Here is a 27712-nt window from a genome sequence, read left to right as displayed (position 1 = left end):
CATTATTCTGGCATGGCCACATGCCAAGACGTCAGCATCCTTCTTGATTGTACTGAGAAATCGAGGGATGTAAATCAACAAGAGACAGTAAAAGAGGTTTACGTAGGGTCTTAATCTACAAAGAATCCTTGGAACGGGTCCCTGCTGCACGTCTGCGCATGTGTCTCCGTTGTGCCCTATCCTGGACGGGTGTAGCACGACGGTCATCTGAAAAAGAGAGGAACTTAATTGTCGTGCAAAAGTTAAGTTATACAAAATAAACAATATATAGTTGAAATTGAGTAAAGGTGAGCCTTATTGCCACTTTTGAGCGCGCGTTGAGCCCCTTGTATTGTAATAGGTGTATAGCCAGCAAACCTCTATTAATTACGTATAGTTGCGCCGGACTCGTCTAACCGCGTCCTTGGTCTTAACGACCTATCAAATGCTTGAGTTGGTGAGGCCGTTTAGTGTGCGGCGGCCAAGGCGGCCGCACCGTCTTCGGTGCGCAAGGAGCGCTCAACATTTCCATTTACTGTAATGATGCCGCGTGGACCGGGCATCTTGAGCTTGAGGGAAGCGTAATGCGGTATTGCGTTAAAGCGAGCGAAAGCTTCGCGTCCGAGTAGTGCTTGATAGCCACTTTGGAACGGAGCAACGTGGAAAGTTAAATTTTCACTGCGGAAGTTATCGGGGAAGCCGAATATAACCTCTAGTAGCAGGGAGCCCTTGCAATGAGCCTCCGGGCCTGGCGTTACTCCTTTAAAGGTAGCATTGCTGCGGCAAATTTTTGTTGGGTCTATCCCCATTTTGCGGACTGTGTCCTGATATATCATATTTAAACTGCTGCCGCCGTCCATCAGGACTCGTGTGAAGTGGTATCCGTCAATTATTGGATCTAATACCAAGGTGGCCCATCCTGCACGCCAGATACTTGCCGAGTAATCCCGATGGTCGAAGGTGATCGGTTGGGATGTCCAGTGGCGGAGCTCCGCGGTGATAGGTCCTGGGGCATGTTTCTCTAAAGGTGCCGCTTTGTTTCTCCCTTTTATCATGTGTAACACGTTGACTGTTTTGACTTCTGGTGGGAATTTCTTCTGTTCCCCTGTGCTTTGCTTGCGAGGCTTGTCCTCGTCTTCACTTGGTGTATCCTGCCCCTTGTGTTCGGCGTTGAGCTTGCCGGACTATTTGAAGACCCAACATTCTCTGTGGGTATGATTTGCATGTTTATCAGGGGTGCTATGGATCTGACATATTTGGTCCAGAATTTTGTTTAGGATGGCCAGTTCGTCTCTATTGCCTTTGGAGGGCGGCTTCTGCTGGCCTGGCCGAGAGCTTCTAAATCCGGCGTTTACCGTCGTGCTCTTCGGGCTGTCTTCTTTATTCTGGCATTTATTCTTGCTGTGTCGTGATTTCCCGTTTCCATCCTTGACTTCGGATGTACTTGGGTCACTGGTGCTGCATCGGGCTAACTAGCTGTCCTCGCCCGCGCAAAAACGGGTCATGAGGCTTGTTAATGCTGCCATTGTTCTCGGCTTTTCTTGACCGAGGTGTCTGGCAAGCCATTCGTCTCGAACGCTATGCTTGAAAGCTGCTAAGGCTTCGGCATCCGAACAGTCGACTATTTGGTTCTTTTTAGTGAAGAACCTGTTCCAAAGTTTTCGGGCTGACTCACCGGCTGTTGAACTATATGACTTAAATCGTCTGCATCCGGTTGTCGGACATATGTCCCTTGAAAATTTGCCCGAAAGGCGTCTTTGAGCTCTTCCTAGCTTCCGATGGAGTTTTCGGGGAGGCTTTTAAGGCAGTGCCGAGCTGGCCCTTTGAGCTTGAGGGGTAAGTACTTGATGGCGTGGATATCATCTCCTCGAGCCATATGGATATGGAGGATGAAGTCCTCAATCCAGACCCCAGGGTCTGTTGTTCCGTCGTATGCCTCTATGTTTACGGGTTTGAATCCCTCTAGAAAATCATGATCCAGCACCTCGTCGGTGAAACATAGAGGGTGTGCGGCACCCCTGTATCTGGGTGTACCGTGGTGTTCAGATGTTTGTTGTGTTGCATTGTATGTTGGAGCGCGCTTGCGTGCTCCATAGATGGATTTGGTTGCGTCGTCCTTTTGATGCAAGCCCTTACGCGGATCGCGTACTGGTTTATGTGCGGCATCGTCTGCCGCTTTATGATGGCTATGAGGTCGTCCATCCGACCGGATGGCCATTTTATTTTTTAATTGTGGAGGATCTAAGGCCTACTCATCAAATTCAGGTAGCAACTTTCGCTTCAGATAGCTCTTGGTGTGGCAATTACTGCCGTACTTCACTGCAGTGTTGAGTACTTCACTCCATTTGATTTTGAGTGTGTCTTGTGCAGCCTTGAGCCTTTGCTTCTGTTTTTTCAGGCTCCTCGTCATGGCAACAAGCCTTTGGTGCGCGTTATGTTGCTCCTAGCGCCTGACCGGTTTGGTGTCGACCAGACTGTTATCTTCGACAGAGTCGGGTTGTTCGGTTTGGTTCCCCATGTTGCCCTGGTCGGGCGATGGTTCACCTTGCTCTATCGCTGGGTCTATATGATCGCTATTTCTGCCGAGGCGGGATTTGGAGCGGCGTTTACGCCGCCACTTTGACTACTTCTCGAGGGAACAACCCTTCGCTGCGTCCTTCTGTTCCTCGTCGTTGTTTTCTTTGGGTGTGTCCACCATGTATACGTTATGTGACGAAGTGGGCGTCCAGTGCCCTGTGGGCAGTGGTTCCTGTTCGTCTCCTGCATCATCGTCCATACCGTCGATGTCTTCAGAGTCGAAGTCGAGCATGTCGGTTAAGTCATCGACAGTGGCTACTAAGTGGGTGGTGGATGGCCGGCGAATTTCTTCGTCATCCGCATCCCAATCCTGCCGGACATAATTCGGCCAGGACCCTCCTGACAAGGAGAGAGACCTTAATGATTTCAGTATGTCGCCGAAGGGCGAGTGCTGAAAAATATCCGCGGAGGTAAACTCCATGATCGGCGCCCAATCGGAGTCGACAGGAACGGGCGCAGGCGGTTCGGAGTCCGTGGTCGGAGAAAGATCCGGCGGTTTGGCAACACGGCTCTCGTGAAGGGTAAGGTCGATATTCGGCTCGATCGCCGCTGAGGATATGGCCTCCGTGGCGGGGTCTATCCACCCGTCCATGGATGGCGCAACTGGCTCCGAATTAAGGGTCGGAGCGGCTGCCGGTGCGATTTCTTGAACACTGTCCGATGGTAGAGCTAAATCGTACTCATCGTGACCGCATGGCGCACAAGGCAGGGGCTCGAATCCGTCAAAGATCAAGTCTCTGTGGATATCGGCCGTGTAGTTTAAGCTTCCAAACCTGACCTGGTGGCCAGGGGCGTAACTCTTGATCTGCTCTAGATGGCCAAGCGAGTTGGCCCGCAGTGCGAAGCCGCCGAACACAAAGATCTGTCCGGGGAGAAAAATCTCACCCTGGACTGCATCGCTATCAATGATAGTAGGAGCCATCAAGCCTAACGGCGACGACACAGAGGAACTCTCAATGAAAGCACCAATGTCGGTGTCAAAACCGGCGGATCTCAGGTAGGGGGTCCCGAACTGTGCGTCTAAGGTGGATGGTAACAGGAGGCAGGGGACACGATGTTTTACCCAGGTTCGGGCCCTCTTGATGGAGGTAAAACCCTACGTCCTGCTTGATTTATTCTTGATGATATGAGTATTACAAGAGTTGATCTACCATGAGATCGGAGAGGCTAAACCCTATAAGCTAGCCTATGGTATGATTGTATGTTGTCCTATGGACTAAAACCCTCCGGTTTATATAGACACCGGAGGGGGCTAGGGTTACACAAGGTCGGTTACAAAGGAGGAGATATCCATATCCATACTGGCTAGCTTGCCTTCCACACCAAGTAGAGTCCTATCCGGACACGGGACGAAGTCTTCAATCTTGTATCTTCATAGTCCAACAGTCCGGCCAAAGGATATAGTCCGGTTTTCCGGAGACCCCCTAATCCAGGACTCCCTCAGAGATCAAAGGCACAAGATGATGATGGCCATATCATATCACTAATATTGATTGAAGGTGATGTTTATCCTTTATGCATCTTATTTTGCTTAGTTCGGTGGTAGCATTATAAGATGATCTCTCACTAAATTTCAAGGTATAAGTGTTCTCCCTGAGTATGCACCGTTGTTACAGTTCGTCGTGCCGAGACACCACGTGATGATCGGGTGTGATAAGGTCTGCGTCCACATACAATGGGTGCAAGCCAGTTTTGCACACGTGGAATACTCGGGTTAAACTTGACGAGCCTAGCATATGCAGATATGGCCTCGAAACACTGGAGACCGAAAGGTCGAGCATGAATCATATAGTAGATATGATCAACATAGTGATGTTCACCATTGAAAACTACTCTATCTCACATGATGATCGGACATGGTTTAGTTGATATTGATCACGTGATCACTTAGATGATTAGAGAGATGTCTATCTAAGTGGGAGTTCTTAAGTAATTTGATTAATTGAACTTTAATTTATCATGAACTTAGTACCTGATAGTATTTTGCATGTCTATGTTGTTGTAGATAGATGGCTTGTGTTGTTGTTCCATTGAATTTTAATGCGTTCCTAGAGAAAGCTAAGTTGAAAGATGATGGTAGCAACTACATGGACCGGGTCCGTAACTTGAGGATTATCCTCATTGCTGCACAGAAGAATTACGTCCTGGAAGCACCGCTAGGTGACAAACCCGCTGCAGGAGCAACGCCAGATGTTATGAACACCTGGCAGAGCAAAGCTGATGACTACTCGATAGTTCAGTGTGCCATGCTTTACGGCTTAGAACCGGGACTTCAAGGACGTTTTGAACGTCATGGAGCATATGAGATGTTCCAGGAGTTGAAGTTAGTATTTCAAGAAAATGCCAGGATTGAGAGATATGAAGTCTCCAATAAGTTCTACAGCTACAACATGGAGGAGAATAGTTCTGTCAGTGAACATATACTCAGAATGTCTGGGTACCACAACCACTTGACTCAGCTGGGAGTTAATCTTCCTGATGATAGTGTCATTGACAGAGTTCTTCAATCACTGCCACCAAGCTACAAGAGCTTCAAGATGAACTATAATATGCAAGGGATGGATACGACGATTCCTGAGCTCTTCGCAATGCTAAAGGCTGCGGAGATAGAAATCAAGAAGGAGCATCAAGTGTTGATGGTCAACAAGACCACCAGTTTCAAGAAAAAGGGTAAAGGGAAGAGGGGAACTTCAAGAAGAACAGCAAGACAGTTGCTGCTCAAGTGAAAAACCCCAAGTCTGGACCTAAGCCTAAGACTGAGTGCTTCTACTGCAAAGGAACTGGTCACTGGAAGCGGAACTGCGCAAGTATTTGGCGGAGAAGAAGGATGGCAAAGTGAAAGGTATATTTGATATACATGCTATTGATGTGTACCTTACTAATGCTCGTAATAGTGCCTGGGTATTTGATACTGGTTCAGTTGCTAACATTTGCAACTCGAAACAGGGGCTACTGATTAAGCGAAGATTGGCTAAGGACGAGGTGATGATGCGTGTGGGAAATGGTTCCAAAGTCGATGTGATCGCTATCGGCACGCTACCTCTACATCTACCTTTGGGATTAGTATTAGACCTAAATAATTGTTATTTGGTGCCAGCGTTGAGCATGAACATTATATCTGGATCTTGTTTGATGCCAGACAGTTATTCATTTAAATCAGAGAATAATGGTTGTTCTATTTATATGAGTAATATCTTTTATGGTTATGCACCCCTGATGAGTGGCCTATTTTTACTAAATCTTGATAGTAGTGATACACATGTTCATAGTATTGAAGCCAAAATATGCAGAGTTGATAATGATAGTGCAACTTATTTGTGGCACTGCCGTTTAGGTCAAATTGGTGTAAAGCGCATGAAGAAACTCCATTCTGATGGACTTCTGGAATCACTTGATTATGAATCACTTGGTACTTGCGAACCATGCCTCATGGGTAAGATGACTAAAACTCCGTTCTCCGGAACAATGGAGCGAGCAACAGAGTTATTGGAAATCATACATACTGATGTATGTGGTCCAATGAACATTGAAGCTCACGGCGGATATCATTATTTTCTCACCTTCACAGATGATTTGAGCAGATATGGATATATCTACTTAATGAAACATAAGTCTGAAACATTTGAAAAGTTCAAAGAATTTCATAGTGAAGTGGAAAATCATTGTAACAAGAAAATCAAGTTTCTACGATCTGATCGTGGAGGCGAATATTTGAGTTATGAGTTTGGACTTCATTTGAAACAATGCGGAATAGTTTCGCAGCTCACGCCACCTGGAACACCATAGCGTAATGGTGTGTCCGAACGTCGTAATCGTACTTTACTAGATATGGTGTGATCTATGATGTCTCTCACTGATTTACCGCTATCATTTTGGGGTTATGCTTTAGAGACAGCTGCATTCACGTTAAATAGGGCACCATCTAAATCCGTCGAGATGACACCTTATGAACTGTGGTTTGGCAAGAAACCCAAGTTATCGTTTCTTAAAGTTTGGGGTTGTGATGCTTATGTGAAAAAACTTCAACCTGATAAGCTCGAACCCAAATCGGAGAAATGTGTCTTCATAGGATACCCAAAGGAGACTGTTGGGTACACCTTATATCACAGATCTGAAGGCAAGATATTCATTGCTAAGAATGGATCCTTTCTAGAGAAGGAGTTTCTCTCGAAAGAAATGAGTGGGAGGAAAGTAGAACTTGATGAGGTAATTGTACCTTCTCCCTTATTGGAAAGTAGTTCATCACTGAAATCAGTTCCAGTGATTCCTACACCAGAAAGTGAGGAAGCTAATGATGATGATCATGAAACTTCTGATCAAGTTACTACCGAACCTCGTAGGTCAACCAGAGTAAGATTCGCACCAGAGTGGTACGGTAATCCTGTTCTGTAAGTCATGTTACTTGACCATGATGAACCTACGAACTATGAGGAAGCGATGATGAGCCCAGATTCCACAAAATGGCTTGAAGCCATGAAATATGAGATGGGATCAATGTATGAGAACAAAGTGTGGACTTTGGTTGACTTGCCCGATGATCGGCAGGCCATAGAGAATAAATGGATCTTCAAGAAGAAGACTGACGCTGACGGTAATGTTCCTGTCTACAAAGCTCGACTTGTTGCGAAAGGTTTTCGACAAGTTCAAGGAGTTGACTACGATGAGACCTTCTCACCCATAGCGATTCTTAAGTCCGTCCGAATAATGTTAGCAATTGCCACATTTTATGATTATGAAATTTGGCAAATGGATGTCAAAACTGCATTCCTTAATGGATACCTTAAACAAGAGTTGTATATGATGCAACCAGAAGGTTTTGTTGATCCAAAAGGTACTAACAAAGTGTGCAAGCTCCAGCGATCCATTTATGGACTGGTGCAAGCCTCTCGGAGTTGGAATACACACTTTGATAGTGTGATCAAAGCATATGGTTTTTTACTGACTTTTGGAGAAGCCTGTATTTACAAGAAAGTGAGTGGGAGCTCCGTAGCATTTCTGATATTATATGTAGATGTCATATTGTTGATCGGAAATCATACTGAATTTCTGAATAGCATAAAAGGATACTTGAATAAGAATTTTTCAATGAAAGACCTCAGTTAAGCTGCTTCTATATTAGGCATCAAGATGTATATAGATAGATCAAGACGCTTGATTGGACTTTCACAAAGCACATACCTTGATAAAGTTTTGAAGAAATTCAAAATGGATCAGGCAAAGAAAGGGTTCTTGCCTGTATTACAAGGTGTGAAGTTGAGTCAGACTCAATGCCCGACCAATGCAGAAGATAGAGAGAAAATGAAAGGTGTTCCCTATGCTTCGGCCATAGGCTCTATCATGTATGCAATGTTGTGTACCAGACCTGATGTGTGCCTTGCTATAAATTTAGCAGGGAGGTACCAAAGTAATCCAGGAGTGGATCACTGCACAGCGGTCAAGAACATCCTGAAATACCTGAAAAGGACTAAGGATATGTTTCTCGTATATGGAGGTGACAAAGCTTTGACACTGATCCGGATGACTCTAAGTCACAAACCGGATACGTGTTTTTATTAAATGGTGGAGCTGTCAGTTGGTGCAGTTCCAAGCAGAGCGTCATGGCGGGATCTACGTGTGAAGTAGAATACATAGCTGCTTCGGAAGCAGCAAATGAAGGAGTCTGGATGAAGGAGTTCATATCCGATCTAGGTGTCATACCTAGTGCATCGGGTCCAATGAAAATCTTTTTTGACAATACTAGTGCAATTGCCTTGGCAAAGGAATCCAGATTTCACAAGAGAACCAAGCACATCAAGAGAGGCTTCAATTCCATCTGCGATCAAGTCAAGGAGGGAGACATAGAGATTTGCAAGATACATATGGATCTGAATGTTGCAAACCCGTTGACTAAGCCTCTCTCACGAGCAAAACATGATCATCACCAAGACTCCATGGGTGTTAGAATCATTACATTGTAATCTAGATTATTGACTCTAGTGCAAGTGGGAGACTGAAGGAAATATGCCCTAGAGGCAATAATAAAGTTGTTATTTATATTTCCTTATATCATGATAAATGTTTATTATTCATGCTAGAATTGTATTAACCGGAAACTTAGTACATGTGTGAATACATAGACAAACAGTGTCACTAGTTTGCCTCTACTTGACTAGCTCATCGAATCTATGATGGTTATGCTTCCTAACAATAGACATGAGTTGTCATTTGATTAACGGGATCACATCATTAGAGAACGATGTGATTGACTTGACCCATCTGTTAGCTTAGCACGATGATTGTTTATTTTGTTGCTATTGCTTTCTCCATAACTATACATGTTCATATGACTATGAGATCATGCAACTCCCGAATACCGGAGGAACACTTTGTGTGCTACCAAACGTCACAACATAACTGGGTGATTATAAAGGTGCTCTACAGGTGTCTCCGATGGTGTTTGTTGAGTTGGCATGGATCAAGATTAGGATTTGTCACTCCAATTGTCGGAGAGGTATCTCTGGGCCCTCTCGGTAATGTACATCACTATAAGCATTGCAACCAATGTAGATAATGAGTTAGTTACGGGATGTAGCATTACGGAATGAGTAAAGAGACTTGCCGCTAACGAGATTAAACTAGGTATTGAGATACCGACGATCGAATCTCGGGCAAGTAACATACCGATCACAAAGGGAACAGCGTATATCGTTATGTGGTTTGACAGATAAAGATCTTCATAGAATATGTAGGAGCCAATATGAGCATCCAGGTTCTGCTATTGGTTATTGACCGGAGACATGTCTCGGTCATGTCTACATAGTTCTCGAACCCGTAGGGTCCGCACGCTTAACGTTCGGTGACGATCGGTATTACGAGTTTATATGTGTTGATGTACCGAAGGTAGTTCGGAGTCCTGGATTTGATCACGGACATGACGAGGAGTCTCGAAATGGTCGAGACATAAAAATCGATATATTGGAAGCCTATGTTTGGACATCGGAATGGTTCCGAATGAGTTCGGGCTTTTTTCGAGTACCGGGAGGTTACCGGAACCCCCCGGGGAGTATATGGGCCTTATTGGGCCTTAGTGGAAAAGATGAGAGGGAAGGAAAAGGTGGGAGGCGCGTCCCCCTAGCCCAATCCTAATTGGGAGGGCCCCCCTTCCTTCTCTCCTACTCCTACTATATGGAAGGGGGGAATCCTACTCTCGGTGGGAGTAGGACTCCCCTAGGGCGTGCCATAGAGATGGCTGGCCCCTGCCCTCCTCCACTCCTTTATATAAGGGGGAGGGGGCACCCCATAGACACACAAGTTGATCATTGATCTTTTAGCCGTGTGCGGTGCCCCCCTCCACCATAATCCACCTTAGTAATATCGTAGCGGTGCTTAGGTGAAGCCCTGTTCCGGTAGCAACATCATCACTGTCATCACGCCGTCGTGCTGACGAAACTCTCCCTTGAAGCTCTACTGGATCGTGAGTTCGCGGGACGTCACTGAGCTGAACGTGTGCAGATCGCGGAGGTGTCATACCTTTGGTGCTAGATTGGTCGATCGTGAAGACGTACGACTACATCAACCGCATTGTCATAATGCTTCCGCTTACGGTCTACGAGGGTATATAGACGATACTCTCCCCTCTCGTTGCTATGCATCACCATGATCTTGCGTGTGTGTAGGAATTTTTTTGAAATTACTGCGTTCCCCAACACTAGGTTGAGCACTTGAGCATGAGAGTGTGTGTTGGTCATGTGGTGTGTGCATGCATGCGTGTGTCCGTGCGTGTGAGTGTTGCGTGTGTGGCTGCGTGTGTACATGTGAGTGTTGCGTGCGTGCGTGGTTGCATGTGTTCGTGTGAGTGTTGCGTGCATGCAGTTCGTGTGCATGCGTGTGTGTGTGTGTATAATCACCACACCAGCTCATGTGTGTTAAAATAGACGACTCAGCATACCAATACAAGGCCACCTTGTCCGCTGTGCCTGCGGCCATGACTTCGAACCACCGTCCAATATTTATTTGTCGTTCGTTTTCATTCTTACTAGCAAGATTCTCGTGTGTTGCACGTAACATCAAGATGCATTTGTATGACTAGTTTATCTTGTGAGAGAAAAGGATGAATGATGGAAGGCCTTATTTGCAAATGTGGAGAGGCATGTGGTTACCTTTTTGCAAAATTGCCATAGTTTCCTTCCTATCCGTCATATATAAATCAGACGGCCTATATTGTAGGATGGCAGGCACACCATCATCACCAACTCTGTTTTTTTATAAGAGTGTAGTTATAGGAGTGTAGATGTAGATGTAGAGCAGATACAAGACGATAGGTGGGCCCAATGGTAGTGGGATAATGTGATGCAACACTAGAGGTGCCATGTGGAGCGTTTAGCTGGTCAACTAGTCATGTCTTGAGCAAATACAGAGCTGTACGGTGAGCTCATGACTGTATAATAACCACAAAACATAAATGGTGACCGTAATGAGTGGATTCTGAAGTCCAATGTATGTATCATGCTTTCACTTCAAATATAATGATAGTAACTGTATATATCATGAGAGAAAGATGAGACATGCGTGAATGTGCTGGGGGCTTACTTTTAGAGGGCCTGGAGATAGTTTGTGTGCGTACGTGAAAGGGGCGTAAAGGGGGTGTATGCGATGGAGATAGATATGCTCTTCGTTTCTCTTTATTATGACTAACTTTATATATAGTATAAAAATAAAAAAAATTCACAGTGCGGAATAAATATCATTGTGGGCACCATGCAATGCAAATAAACGTTCATACTCCTCCATATAACTTTGTAATGTTGTATATATTTAGAAATTCTAAAAAAACTGGCCACACTTTATTCAAAAGGAATGGTGTATGCGAAATAAATGTGAAGAGAGGGCTTTTTAGATCAATGTGGTACGTGATGTAACATGTGTGAATGTGTAGTTGATGTATTTGGCAGGGCCTAGAGAGGTATGTGTGTGTATTACGTATTCAAGAGAGGCATGAATAGAGGGGCCGGCGGGGGAGGGGGCGTGGGAGAGATAGCACGAGAAATGAGAGAGGTCTAGAGAGAGACAAATATGATATCACGGCGAGAGATTCCCTTGAGTGTGTATATGCAAGGGTGGGAGGGGATAAAGGCACGAGGAGAATTTTTTGTGTGGTGTCTATGTTGGTATGTGTGGGGTGAGAACATAACGAGACCTGGGGGCAGAGGGTGTGTCACCGCGTGGGGTCCGGTGGGTCGTGGCGAGGCCCTTGGTTCGGTTCCGTCCTGGCCACATTGTTCGGCCTGTGACGCATTTTGGGACCCATGGATGATTAGTCGCACAAGACAAAGATAGCAAAATTGTGAAGGACTCTGTGTCCACTGACAAATCTGGCTAGGATTTGTAACCCTAGGTTCTCGGACTAAGGTAACCCCTTATCTCTGATATTACTATTCATCCAACCTAACTTTAAGGGGCATCCTATAGAATGCTCTGCTAGAATCATACTCATCGATTAGGAAGAGAGGTGTGAGACAATGCGTCAGGGACGGGCCTAAAGATAATGTGCGTAAAGGAGACACGTAGGCATGTCTATGTATATAGAAAGGGTCGATGGGGATTGTGCGTGTGTATGCTTGTGAGAGGAAGACTGCTTATGATAAAGGTTAGTGAAAACAGTCGTAAATGGTTACGAGAGGGAGGGAGGGTTATATCAAGAGCATGTCTGCGAGAAAGACACCTTGGGAGAGAGTGTGTGAGCATGTGTGAGAGACCACCGATGGAGAGTGAAACTACACGTAAAAGACTGATGTACACATTGATTAAAGATATAAATTGTATCCAAATATTAGGATGGGATCATGATATTTGCAATTCGCGTAAGGAACGGTCATTGATCCATCAGACATCTAGATTCTATCGAATTTGAGCATGTCTATGTTATTATTCGACATAATTGATTCACATAGTTAGTATTTTGAACTCCAGACAATGCATCGCTTTATCAATCGAATATAAATGCTAGTATAGTTCATGTTGTGTGTGTAAAGCACATTATACATACGAAAGTTGCACAATGAACATTATAAATAGCTAGCTATGAACTAGCATACATTTGAATTCACCTTAAGGTGGTTTAAAAAATCGAATTCAACATGAAGTCCATTCAATCATTTGAATTCGATATCATGGCATTTGTAAATTATACCTAAATTATGGGGGCACCAATCTTTGCTCTGATTTTGTACATAATAGCATATATAGTCGTGTACAAAATAGATTCAAATTTAGCTCCTCCATTCCAAAATAATCGTAGTTATAGGATATTCAAGTGTCAAAATTTCAAAAAGAAGCAGATAATTTAATGAGATTTTCAAACATACAAAGTCAAATTTAACGTTGTCTATTTAGCTCAATCCTCAAAGTTCAAGAGTACTCTAAACGTGAATGCTTTTGTTTCAAAATTTCGAATGAAGCGCCAAAAGAGCCTCTACTCGCCCGAAACTGCGTGAGACCAATGTTTGGTAGTAGAAGGAAATTACTTTTCTAACTCCGACCCGTGAAACCTACCGGCCCGACGTCCAAAGGTCTAAACCGGGGTAGGTTTGTAGCTTCATCTAGACGCCACACAACCGCCCCCGAAAAACATTCATACACAATGGCCGCCTAAGCACACATGCGCGCGGCTGAAATCGCTCCCGCCCACTATTTGGGACACTTGGGATTACCATCCTACCCCCGACCCATAGTTGGTCCGAAATTTAAGAGGGGGGCAAAGTTTGTACTTTCCCCAAATTTCAAACAAGAGCATCCCATCTATTCAAAAAAGCCAAAAACAAGCGCGTCCCAGACCAAAACATGGTTCTCCCTTAGCTCCCCCCCATCGTCCGATTTCCCCATTCGTACTCCGTGGGCGCCAAAACTACCTCTCCACCAGCCGCGAAACCCCAGCGTCCTCTGTCCGCCACCCCATCCCACCCATCAACCGCCGCCCTCCTCCATCACGCCAGAGCCGATACCCCGACGTTGTCGTCCACCGCAACGCCCTCCAAGGCTAGTAGTTGAAGTCGAGGCGGAGCCGTCCGTACCCGAGCAAGTTCAACCACGCCATCCTGCACCTCACCGTTGCCGCTCCAACATCGCCACCGTCTACCGCATCGGAGTTGTTCCTGCTACGCGGTCCTTCGCCGCCTCAGATTTTCTTCCCCTCCGCCGACATACGGCCACGGCAACACAGTCAACAATTTGGCCATGGGTTCGTCCAAGCCTGGACCCTCCTCCAAAAATTCGGCTTCCCTGGCAAAAAGAAGAAGATCGGCGCGACATATCATGGCGACCACACTAGCAACCAGAAATGGTACTCCTCTTCCCTTATTCATGCAAATCTTACGTGTCTGCTTGCACGATATTCATCCCACAAAAGACACTAATTGACCGCTTCTTCTTGATACTAGATGTTCCTAGTAACTCGTGATGCACAAGGTTTCTCCACATATACTATTTCACCTTAGCTAGAGGTCCGTCGCCCCCTGGATTTCAATTCCTGGTCAGTTGATTCCCAATTAACGGAAGCATTCCCTGGCGTAACAGGTGCTGGTCTGCCTATTATGCTGGGGAAGCAGCGCCTCGGTTTTTATCTTAGGAGCGTGTGGGGCCTAGAGCTGCTGGCGCCCGATCTGGAGGTCGTCCGGGACTAAAGGGGTGGCTTGGGGGCGCTGCCAAGCACGGTGGTGGTGTGAGGTCGAGGGGAGGGCGGGGCGGCAGAGGCAGGGGTATGGGTCGGTGGTCGCTGGCGGTTTGAGAAAGATCGTCAACAGTGACTGGCGGGAGGTAGACGAAGGCCATCTGCCCGTTCCTTATAGATCGTACGGTTCATAAAAAAATCAACTGACCTATTTATTTTCAGTCGACTGTTATCTTGATAGGACCACATGTGGTGGTGTCCTGGAGGAGTACCTGCATTTCCTTTGCTCATATATTACAAAATCATTTGGAGTAGAATCTAATTTTGTTTGCCATACAATGTTGTAGAGCTATCATATGTCTCATGTCATTTATTTTTCAGTCACCTGCTATCTGCTAGTTTTACAGTGCACTAGTTTTGCACACACTTCACTCATACTCTCACTATTGTGTTTTTATGCAAGGTATTTCAGACTCTACTGCTATGAGAGAAGCAAAAAAGAAAAGAGAGAAGTCGCTCCAGCGTCGTACGTGGATAGGCCAGACACATTTCAACCTTATAATAGGTGCAGTGTCAGCAGATGGAGACGGTAAACATAGCTCTGGAGTTGATGACCTCACTCGCAATGAACCACCATCCCAGGTGCTTGCTTTAACTTCACGGTGCCATATGTGGTTGCATGTTGCATATGGTGTCTAGCTTGTATTCGAAAGGCCGAAGTCGGTCTTTATTAAGATAAGGAAAGATATTTTTTACATGAACCACCATCCCGAGCACTAGAAGACAAATATCTAGTCAGGGCACTGGCCGAGCCAGTGACAAGCCCAACACAGACAGGCATCACCTGGAAGCCAACTAAAAAGCCACGATGGTGGCGAAGCAGCCCGCCTCCCACCAGGCTCTCAGGTCCTAGATGATCATGCTCACCACTCCAGCCGGATGTCTAGCTTGTATTGCTTCCACTTTGGTTAAATTACATTTGCTTAGATTACACATTATACCTTTGAATATGACATGCCTTCCTGTTTTTGGTACATACTAGTACATCTGTCTATTAACCATGTTCTTAGATCAAACTAATGTTCTTGTGTATCCCTCATCAATCACTTATGATGAGGCAGTCAGGCCAGTGGACTACTGTGAGTAAAGATCCTCATTTAAAGAATGCAGTGTCAGCCTCCCAACATGATTCTCAAGAAACAACAAGGCTAGATGAAGATAGTGAACGTAGCTCTATAGTTCATTACTGCATTTCCCCTACACTAGCATCACATGTGCTTGCTCTAACTTGTCAGTGTGATATGTGGTTGCATGTTGCATATGGTGTCTAGATTGTAATTCTTGCAATCTGGTTAAATTGCATGTGTTATTCTGCTTAGTTTATACATTATACCTGTTAATGTGACATGCCTTCCAGTTTTTAGTACATAGTACATCTGTCTATTAAGCATGTCCTTACATAAAACTATTGTTTTTTTGTATCCCGCATCAATCAATATGACGAGACACCTTTAGTATATGCAGTGTGATATTAGTTGCATCTTTCATATGATTTATAGCATGTGTTGCTTCTAATTTGTTGAAATGCCATTTATGATGGGATCCTTTTAACTTGGTAGAGTCATATTGGTTGCATCTTTCATGTGGTGTCTACCTTGGATTGCTTCTAATTTGTTGAAAGGGTTTCTGCTTAGTTTACACAAACAATTGTGAATATGCCATGTTGTCCTGTTTTTTGTACATATTCCATCCTAGTATCATGTGTTTGCCTTACATCAAAGTAGTGATTTTTAGTATCATGCACGAATGAGTTCTGAAGAGTGAATATTATTGCTTTTTCTTGTCGGTTTTACTTGACAATTCAAAATCAATAAAGCAGAAGGAAGTTATCAAGGCAGCGGATAAAGGTGCTCCTTCCAAACTGAGGGCCTCCACAGATTCTACTCCTCCATCCTCCCAAGATGATTTCCAAGACAACACATGCATAGACACTCAACGTAGTTGTGTTGATGATGAGCACGTCTCCCCTAGTGCACCATTACAGGTGCTCCCTCTAACTTGGCACTGTTATATGTGGTTGCATCTTATGTATGATGTCTAGCTTGTGTTGCTTCTAATTTTGTTGAATTCCATCTGCTTACTTTACACGTTATACTCATGAATAAGACACGTGTTCCTGTTTCTAGAACATACAATATCTGTCTATCACACCATGTTCTTACATCAAAGTACTATTGTTGTGTAACCTGTAACAATCACTTATCATAAGACACATTTGACTTGGGAGTGTGATATAGGTTACATCTTGCATTCTTTTCTAGCTTGTACTACTTCTAATTTGTTGAAATGACCCTTATGACGAGACAGTTTTAACTTGGTAGAGTGATATTCGTTGCATCTTTCATATGGTGTCTAGCTTTCATTGCTTCTAATTCATTGAAATGCCTTCTCCTTAGTTTACACATCATAAGTTGTGAATATGCAATGATGTGAATATGCAATGGCACTAATGACAAGAGACCTTTAACTTGGTAGTGTGATGTTGTTTGCATCTTGTATATGATTTATTTCTTGTACTACTTCACATTTGTTTAAACGCCATTTATGATGAGAAACTGTTAACTTGGCAGAGCAATATTTGTAGCATCTTTCATATGGTGTCTACCTTCCATTGCATTGCTTCTAATTTAGTGAAATGTCTTCTGCTTAGTTTACACATCATAGTTCCGGTTATCTCATGTCGTCATGTTTTTCATACATATTACATCCTCCTATCATGTGTTTGTCTAACATCAAAGTTCGGTTCGTCTGTATCACGCATCAATTTGTTTAGAAGAACTAAATTGTTATTCGTTTTTCTTGTCGGCTTGACTTAACATGGCACAGAGAAAGAGGAAGCAACACAGATTGACAGGGAACGGGAAGCGGAAGAATCCTGCAGATTCTACTGGTACTTGTGGTGCAATAGAAGGTCAAAGTCCATTAGAAAATTGCACAACACAGGGTATCCGGTGCTACACGAGCTACAGAACAAGCCAAAAAGAAACAAATAGCTGCCACCAAACAAGCAGAGACAACCCTACTTGTTGCAACACCTTCCACCGTACCACCAGCTGCACGATTTACTCGTTGGTCAACTCAGCTAGCAACACGTTCCCAAGCTCCCTTGCCACCTGACACTACTTCCAAAGCACTCTTGACACAAGATGAGTTGGCAAGATCAGATGAACTTTGTGAGCTTTAACAGGAAGAAGGTAGTTGCTGGAGTCAAGTTACAGTCACATGCTTCTTTATATGTAGTCTCACAGTTTGATGTACACTAACACTTCCTATGTTCGTTGTTGGACTAGAACCTAGGCGCAAGAGGAAACAAACATCAGGGATAATGCTTGATAGGTTAACTAAATCGATAGGAGGAAGAATGCAGATCCGTTTTGAGGCAGGTTTAAAAAGGCCATGTGATGCTACAGAGTCATCCAAGTTAGTATCAGAGGCAGCGGTTGTCGTTAGGTGTCATGTACGTATCCTCCCAACATGGATTCAGTACAGGAATGACAAAGACGAAACCTAGTTCAATACCTTCCTCGACCATTTATCTGTAAGTATGGTTATGTATGGAAACTAGTAATATCGTCTTGCTCTGTCCCATACTTTCTAGGTTGCTGATAATGAGACTCCCATAATTTTCAACAGATGAGGTTCAAGTTGGATAGCCAAGATGATGCAACCAGACAAGCTTGCACCCACGTTTTCAAGTCTGCTCTGCGACAGTATCGGTATAACTTGAAGAAAACTCACTTTCAAGGCAAGGCTAACAGTGAACTTGCCCAAACATCTCCAGTGGAAAATATATCGGATGAAGACTGGAGAGGCCTTGTTAAACACTGGTCTGATCCAAAGTATTAGGTACATTATATATATGTGATCAGATCACATGTTGAAGTCCTATTTACGCATGTGCCACACAAATCTATCTTCCTGTAGGTGAACTGTTCAAAGAACAAGGCCAACCATACGAAAGTAAAATTCCAACAGACGACAGGATCTCGTAGCTATATTGCACACTGCGAGGCTCTTGTAATTAGCTGTTGTTTCACTCTTTTCGCTCTACCATATCATCAGATCAATATTGACTTGTTCCAAATGCAGAGGAAAGCCCACAAGGACCAAAAAGTACCTGAACCAAATGTTGTGGAAATCTTCAAGGACTGCCACACCAGCAAGACGAAGGGCATGACTACACCAGTCAAAGCCGTTGTTGTAAGTCCTTAACCCTCATGCCTTTTCACTACTACTTACTCTGACTTGTGCCTTGGACTGCATGGTTTGTAGCCAATGTCTATTACTCTTTTCTATTTTATACACAATCGTCTTAGCATATCATTGCACCTTACAAGGTTTAAAAGAGAGGAGTGATGTTCCTTTGATCTTGACTTGTAATCTAGTTCTGTGCTGGACTTGCCCACACAATGTTACAATTGCATGTTTGTCTGTTCTCAGTTGTTTTGTGATATGAATGATGTCATACTATGCTTACCGTAAATTTTGTCTCTTTATCCTTAGTTGTCAATACAATGTGAAGAAATAGACAATACATTAGCCATGGTACATGGTCATATGTTTGGAACCTGGTTTTATTATGTACTTTGCAGTAAAATACAACTAATATTTTACATGGGTTCACCAGAATAAGTTCTGTATATAGACCAAAGCTATTTTGTTTGGTTTTTCTGCCTCCTTAATATCTTCAGTTCTGTACTACTAATGGAAAAACTCAACTTTTCAGCAAGCTACGGAAAAAATTGTGGAACCGCCACCTTTTGAAGGTGGCGAGGCAACTATAACTGCAATGTCAACTCTTGATGCAGTGGGTCAGTAACTATCCGCTAACGGTGCCAAAAGCACGTTCCTGTGTAATACTGGGTTGGTTGGTAAGGCAATATCGTCCAAACTGCCTCATGATCAAGATATGCAAGCTCAAAACAATGTTATATCTGCGCTCCAGACACAAGTCCATTCCCTAACAGAGACCCTTTGTGAAACAAGGACAGACATTGTACAATGTCGTCAAGATATGCATGGTTTTGAAACCAGACTATCAGACATTTGCTATGTTGTTCAAGAGCCTAGGAGAAATGAAGGCAAAGGTTATGGTGTTCCATCGGACAATACAACATGAAAACGTAACAGTCAGGTCAAATGAACTGAGCTTCTGAACTTCTGGTGGTGCATTTATCTGCCAGACTGTTAACTTTTATGCCAACCTTCCTTTTGTTTTATAGTTGTAATTTGTTTTGTTGCGATACAAAATTTGTTCTTAACGTGCAACCACCGGCTGAAGAAAACAGCAAGCCATTTTTGTATAGTGTAGGGTGTTCCCTATATTTGCACTGGTGGCGATCTTTGATGTCTAGTGGATGTAATCTGTGTAATTGCCTTAATAGCCTAGCATTAGTTTCGGGCTTATTTATTTCCTAGTCTTCTTTTTCCCTGGTTTGCTAGTGCCCCCAACAACCATGGGCCGTATACGGACCGTGGTAACCTTGACCCTGCTACGGGTGTAGGATCCATGGGCCTCCTACGGGCCGTAGGATCCATGTGCCTCCTACGAGCCGTCGATAAATGGGCCTCCAACAAGGCCATAGAATCGGTGGGCCTCGGGCCGTCGGATAAATGGGTCAACATGGGCCGTAAACAAGCGTACTTGGTATTGGCCCAGCACGGTAACAGGCCATTAACAGGCCGGAGGACAACAAAGGCTTAATTCTGTCACAGGCATAACGGGTCGTTAATGGGCCAGAATATAGGACGGGCTGGAAACGGCGCAACGGGTAACAGGCCAGAAACGGGTCGACTCTTGCCACCGGACGAATTTGGCCCATTAGGGGAACAGACCAGTAACGGGCCGAAAGTAATTGAGGGCCGGAAAGGTGCCCAAGAACGTATGGGCCGTCAGTAGGCCGAAAGCTAACACGGGCTGGAAATGGCCCATGTGAATCATGGGCCGTTAACGGGTACAAAGAAATTTATTGTTCATTATTGGCTAGAGTCACCGTGGGCCTCTAAGGGCATTTACAACGGGGGCGCTAAGAGCGGACGCCAGGATCAAATTCCTGTCTGTTACGCTTGATTCCCACCCAAATCCAGAAAATTAGTTAGCACCGACGCAAAGTCTGGCATCGAGCGCCCCAGCCTTTTTCCCCTCGCGTCAGCCCTCTTTTCGCTTAAGTTCTGTTATCTTTTCAACTTGTGTAGCGCCTGCTCTCCGCTTCTTGCGTTGGAGGTATGGACTCCAATATAGGCGCTAAGCTAAAATCCATTTATTTAATTACCTGTAAGCGCCTGTCTAAGCGCTTGGCATTGAAGATGCCCTAAAGGGCCTAAAGATATGAAGGCCTCATATGGGTCGAGAGACGTCGTGGGCCATACATGGGCCGAAAGTGAAACGGGCTGGTGTTATATTCGACGGCCCACATGACGTTGTTCGGCCAATTTCAGGTAGGCCCTAACGGGCCGTGAGTTACCGGGCCGCAAAATGGGCTATTTGCAAAGAAACCGTTAACAGGCTTTTCATGGGCCAGCACGCTAACTTTTGACTAAGTAAAATGGGCCAGCCTTTGTAAGCTAAAAGGGCCAGTGGTGGGCCGTCACACGTGTTGACATATCATAGGCTCCTATCTGACCCACTGACGAGCTGACATGTGTTTCCTCCGGCCAATCAGAATTTTACATGTGGAAATTTCCCATTGGTCCGGGCTGTTAATGGGTTATCGGATCCAAAACCAGACCCGATAGCTTAACGGCGACCCGTTATGGTGGATGCGACGTGTCGGTCACCCTTGACGAAAGCACTTCTGTGACGCACGATTTATCGTCATGGAAGTGGACACTTCCGTGATGATAATTTTGGTAATGTCATGGAACACTTCTACGACAGCACAGGTATGACTATCTTGGTTCTGTCATAAAATTGTCATGGATGTACATGCATTACAAAAACGTGACCTACTGTGACAAACACGTATCATCACATAAGTGTCTTTTTTTGTAGTGCAATAGCGCTCGTATAGCTCCTCTATTTTATTTTTGATATGTTCCTAGAGAAAACTAAGTTGAAAGATGATAATAGCAATGATGTGGACTGGGTCCATGATCTGAGGATTATCCTCATTGTTGCATAGAAGAATTATGTTCTTGATGCACCGCTAGGTGACAGACCTATTGCAGGAGCAGATGCAGACGTTATGAATGTTTGACAAGCTCGGTATGATGACTACTTGATAGTTTAGTGCGCCATGTTTTACGGCTTAGAACCGGGACTTCAAAAAAATTGAATGCCATGGAGCATATGAGATGTTCCAAGACCTGAAAATGATATTTCAGACTCATGCACGTGTTAATAGGTATGAGACCTCTGACAAGTACTTTGCCTACAAGATGGAGGAGAATGGCTCAGCCAGTGAGCATGTACTCAGAATGTCTGGGTAGTACAATCATTTGAATCAAGTGGGAGTTAATCTTCCAGATAAAGATAGTGATTGACAGAGTTCTCTAGTCACTACCACCAAGCTACTAGAACTTCGTGATAGACTATAATATGCAACGGATGACGAAAACGATTCCCGAGCTCTTCGCAATGCTGAAATCGGCGAAGGTAGAAATCAAGAAAAAGCATCAAGTGTTGATGGTTGACAAGACCACTAGTTTCAAGAAAAAGGGCAAAGGAAAAGAAAGGGAACTTCAAGAAGAATGACAAGCAAGTTGCCACTCCCGTGAAGAAGCCCAAAGCTAGACCTAAGTCTGAAACTGAGTGCTTCCACTGCAAAGGGAATGGTCACTAGAAGCGGAACTACCCCAAATACTTGGCGGATAAGAAGGATGGCAATGTGAAAAAGGTATATTTGATATGCATGTTATTTATGTGTATTTTACTAGTGTTCATAGTAACCCTAGGGTATTTGATACCGATTCAGTTGCTAAGATTAATAACTCGAAACAGGAGTTACGGAATGAACAGAGACTAGTTAAGGGCGAGGTGACGATGTGTGTTGGAAGTGATCCCAAGGTTGACAAGATCACCATCGCACACTCCCTCTACCTTCGGGATTAGTGTTGGACCTAAATAAATGTTATTTGGTGTTTGCGTTCAGCATGAATATGATTGGATCATGTTTATTGCAATACGGATATTCATTTAACTCAGAGAATAATTGTTGTTCTGTTTACATGAATAAAACCTTCTATGGTCATACATCCAATGTAAATGGTTTATTGAATCTCGATTGTAGTGATACACATATTCATAATATTGATGCCAAAAGATGAAAATTTGATAATGATAGTGCAAAATATTTGTGGCACTGCCGTTCAAGTCATATTGGTGTAAAGCGCATGAAGAAACTCCAAGCAAATGGCCTTTTGGAATCACTTGATTATGAATCATTTGATACTTGCGAACCATGCCTCATGGGCAACATGACCAAAACTCCGTTCTCCAGAACAATGGAGTGAGCCAATGACTTAATGGAAATAATACATACCGATGTATGTGGTCCAATGAGTGTTGAGGCACGCAGCGGGTATCGTTATTTTCTGACCTTCACAGATGATTTGAGTAGATATGGGTATATCTACTTGATCAAACACAAGTCTGAAACATTTGAAAAGTTCAAAGAATTTTAGAGTGAAGTGGAGAATCATCGTAACAAGAAAATAAAGTTTCTACGATCTGATCGTGGAGGCAAATATTTGAGTTACGAGTTTGGCCTTTAATTAAAACAAGTGGAATATTTTCACAACTCATGCCACCTGGAACACCATAGCGTAATGGTGTGTCCGAACATCGTAACCATACTTTATTAGATATGGTGCGATCTATGATGTCTCTTACCGATTTATCACTATCGTTTTGGGGTTATGCATTAGAGACAGTTGTGTTCATGTTAACTAGGGCACCGTCTAAATCCATTGAGACGACACCATATGAACTATGGTTTGGCAAGAAACCAAAGTTGTCGTTTCTTAAAGTTTGGGGTTGCGATGCTTATGTGAAAAAGTTTCAAATTGATAAGCTCGAACCCAAATTGGAGAAGTGTGTCTTCATAGAATATCCAAAAGAAACTATTGGGTACACCTTCTATCACAGATCCTAAGGCAAGATTTTTGTTGCTAAGAACGGATCCTTTTTTGAGAAGGAGTTTCTCTCGAAAGAAGTGAGTGGGAGGAAAGTAGAACTTGATGAGGTAATTGTACCTTCTCTCAAATTGTAAAGTACCTCATCACAGAAATCAGTTCCAGCGATGCCTACACCAACTAGAGAGGAAGCTAATGATAATGATCATGAAACTTCAAATCAAGTTACTACCAAATCTTGCAGGTTAACCAGAGCATTTTTCGCACCAGAGTGATACGGTAATCCTATTCTGGAAGTCATGTTACCAGACCATGACGAACCTACGAACTATGAGGTAGCGATGATGAGCCCAGATTCCGATAAATGGCTTGAGGCCATGAAATTCGAGATAGGATCCATGTATGAGAACAAAGTGTGGACTTTGGTTGACTTGCTCGATGATCGGCGAGCCATAGAGAATAAATGGATCTTCAAGAAGAAGACTGCCACTAATGGTAATTTTACTGTCTACAAAGCTCGACTTGTTGCGAAAGGTTTTAGACAAGTTCAAGGAGTTGACTACGATGAGACCTTCTCACCCGTAGCGATGCTTAAGTCTATCCCAATCATGTTAGCAATTGCCGCATTTTATAATTATGAAATCTGGCAAATGGACGTCAAAACTGCATTCCTTAATGGATTTCTCAAAAAAGAGTTGTATATGATGCAACCAGAATGTTTTGTCGATCCTAAAGGTGCTAACAAAGTGTGCAAACTCCAGCGATCCATTTATGGACTGGTGCAAGCATCTCGGAGTTGGAATATACGCTTTGATAATGTGATCAAAGCATATGGTTTTAAACAGACTTTCGAAGAAGCCTGTATTTACAAGAAAGTGAGTGGGAGCTCTATAGCATTTCTAATATTATATGTGGATGACATATTGTTGATTGGAGATGATGTAGAATCTCTAGAAAGCATAAAAGGATACTTGAACAAAAGTTTTTCAATGAAAGACCTCGGTGAAGTTGCTTATATATTAGGCATCAAGATCTATAGAGATAGATTAAGACGCTTAAATTGGACTTTTACAAAGCACATACCTTGATAAAGTTTTGAAGAAGTTCAAAATGGATCAGTCAAAGAAAGGGTTCTTGCATGTATTACAAGGTGTGATGTTGAGTAAGACTCAAAGCCCGACCACGGTAGAAGATAGAGAGAGAATGGAAGTCATTCCCTATGCCCCAGCCATAGGTTCTATACGATATGGCATGTTGTGTACCAGATCTATTGTGTACTTTCCCATAAGTTTGGCAAGGGGGTACAATAGTGATCCAGGAGTAGATCACTGGACAGCGGTCAAAATTATCCTTAGAGGACTAAGGAAATATTTCTCGGTTATGGAGGTGATAAAGAGTTCGTCGTAAAGAGTTACGTCAATGCAAGCTTTTACACTGATCCAGATGACTCTGAGTCTCAATCTGGATACATATTGAAAGTGGGAGCAATTATCTAGAGTAACTCCATGAAGAGCATTGTAGACATAGAAATTTGCAAAATACATACGGATCTGAATGCGGCAGACCCATTGACTAAACTTCTCTCATAAGCAAAACATGATCACACCTTAGAACTCTTTGGGTGTTAATCACATAGCGATGTGAACTATATTATTGACTCTAGTAAACCTTTTGGGTCTTGGTCACATGGCGATGTGAACTATGGGTGTTAATCAAATAAAGATGTCAACTATTGGTGTTAATCACATGGCGATTGAAAGGACATGCAGTGCCCCCATGTGTGGTTTTGGTAATTGATGACAATCTCTATGGACTAACGGTTGCCTTGAGTTATATTTGAAGCATTTGTCCATAGGATTGTCTTGAAGTCCATGTGTTGGTTTCAAGGAGTTTATGAGATGGCCAAAGTGCTTTTCAAGGAATTATCCAAAGATTGGTCATGTGTGAGTTGAGATGGCCAAAGTGCTTTTCAAGGAATTATCCAAAGATTGGTCATGTGTGAGTTGAGATGGCCAAAGTGCTTTTCAAGGAATTATCCAAAGATTGGTCATGTGTGAGTTGAGCTTATTGCAAGCATGTCTTGAAGAAGAAGATTGTGTGATCATTCATGTTTACCTTCAAGACATCATCCAAATGAAGAGAGTTGGAAAGATTCAATGTTGATCAAGACTAAGTCAAGAGTGAATCAAGTTGATCAACTCACAAAGCATAGAAGAAGTACCGAGAGGGATCAAGTGATCCCATGGTATGGTAAGCATTGTCCATTACGCTTGGTGTACTAACCCATGGTCTACGTGAGAGTTCTTTGTGGGGTTAGGTATGTTTCCATGGTCTTCCGTCAAGAGGAAGATCTCATACAACCCATGGAGGATGACATCAAGTGGTGATCATCATCAAGTTTGCAGTGTGCAAGTTCAAGTGGAGCAACTCAAAGAGTGGCTCAGCCATAGTGGAGTATGGGGGAGCAATCAACTAGTCTTTATCGAGCCAACACAATCAAGAAAGGTGGTCCAACTTGAGGAAGTCAAGATCGTCATCATCTAGCTCAAGTGGACTATGTGCAAGGCAAAGGTTTGCCCTTGATAGGTTTTCTATTTTACCGGTCTCATAGTGGTAGTTGGCAGACCGGGTTGTAGGATCGTTTGTCGTACTATCAAGGGGGGCTCTCTAGGGAGTAGCTTGATCGTATCATTAGTCGAGAGCTCAAACCATTGCATCATTGCATCATATTTCTTGGTTCTTGTTTGGTTCCATTTGTGAGTCTTAGAGCTTATGGTCATCTTGATGACAAGCTTGAGTTCATCGAAAACAGAGTTCGCATGCATCTTCTATGATGTTTTCAGTGTTGGAGGTTTTACCGGTCTTTCCGAGGAAGGGTTCTCACCATTTTATTATGGTCCTTTTCTCATTTGCTTCTTATTGATATTTCTCTCAAGATTGTGTTAGCCCTTGTCATTAGCTTTCCAACAAACTTGGTTTCGTTGAAATCGGAGCTCGTATGCGAAAGTTGTGGCTATTTTGATATTGCCTGTTTTACACAGAGAGGTTGTACCGCCCCATGGAGAGGTTGTACCGCTTGACCGGTACAACCGGTGTTTGGAGCGGTTGTACCGCTCCAGAATTGGTCCGGAGATTGTACCAGTCATGTACCGCTCTACCACCGGACTGTTCTCTGTTGTGGTGCGGTTGTTGGGCAGTTGTGGGCCGATTGTACCGCTTATTGCCTGTTACCGGTTGTACCGGTGCTCATAGAGGTTGTACCGCTCCTATGTTATTCTGTACATAACGGGCAGATTCGTGGGGACCTATTTAAGGGGATCTTCTTCCCCAATGGTTCCCTATCTCTTGAGCTTGTTTTTGCCCCCATTGTTGACCTTCTTTGAGCTTGCTAACTCTCACTCCCTCCATGAATTCTTGCTAGTTTTTGAGGGAAAAGAGAGAGGAGATCTAGATCCACATTTACACCAATCACTTTCTCCTCTATGTGAGGGGAACCCCTTGGATCTAGATCTTGGAGTTCTTGGTGTTCTCCTTCTTGTTCTTCCTCTCATTTTCCTCCCTAGCATTAGTTGATCTGGTGGGATTTGAGAGAAAAGGACTTGGGCACTCCGTGTGCCCTTGCCATTGCATTTGGTGCATCGGTTTGAGTTCTCCACGGTGATACGTGGAAGTGAAGTTTGAGAAGCTTATTACTCTTGGGTGTTTGGGCACCCTAGAGCTTGTTCCTCTTGGGTGCCTTGGCACCCTAGATGGTTGGTGTTGTTCGGAACTCAATCATTGTGGTGTAAAGCTCCGGGCAAGCGTCGGGGTCTCCAATTAGGTTGTGGAGATCGCCCCAAGCAATTTGACGGATACCGGTGACCGCCCCCAAGGGTTGCCAAAGTGTACGGATTCGGTGACCGCCCCCAAGGGTTGCCATTTGTACGGGTTCGGTGACCGCCCTCAAGGGTCCCTTAGTGGAATCACGGCATCTTGCATTGTGCGAGGGCGTGAGGAGATTACGGTGGCCCTAGTGGCTTCTTGGGGAGCATTGTGCCTTCACGCCGCTCCAAACGGAGATTAGCATCCGCAAGGGTGTGAACTTCGGGATACATCGTCGTCTCCGCGTGCCTCGGTTATCTCTTACCCGAGCTCTTTACTTATGCACTTTACTTTGTGATAGCCATATTATTTCTTGCCATATATCTTGCTATCACATAGTTGCTTGTCTTGATTAGCATAAGTTGTTGGTGCACATAGGTGAGCCTAATTGTTTTAGGTTTTGTGCTTGACAAATTAACCGCTAGGTTTATTCCGCATTTGTTCAAGCCTAAATCATAATTATTTTAAAACGCCTATTCACTCCCCCCCCCTCTAGGCGACATCCACGATCTTTCAGCG

Source organism: Triticum aestivum, chromosome 2A (genome assembly GCF_018294505.1).
Source record: "Triticum aestivum cultivar Chinese Spring chromosome 2A, IWGSC CS RefSeq v2.1, whole genome shotgun sequence".
Classification (NCBI taxonomy): Eukaryota; Viridiplantae; Streptophyta; class Magnoliopsida; order Poales; family Poaceae; genus Triticum; species Triticum aestivum.
This window is presented reverse-complemented; position numbering follows the sequence as displayed.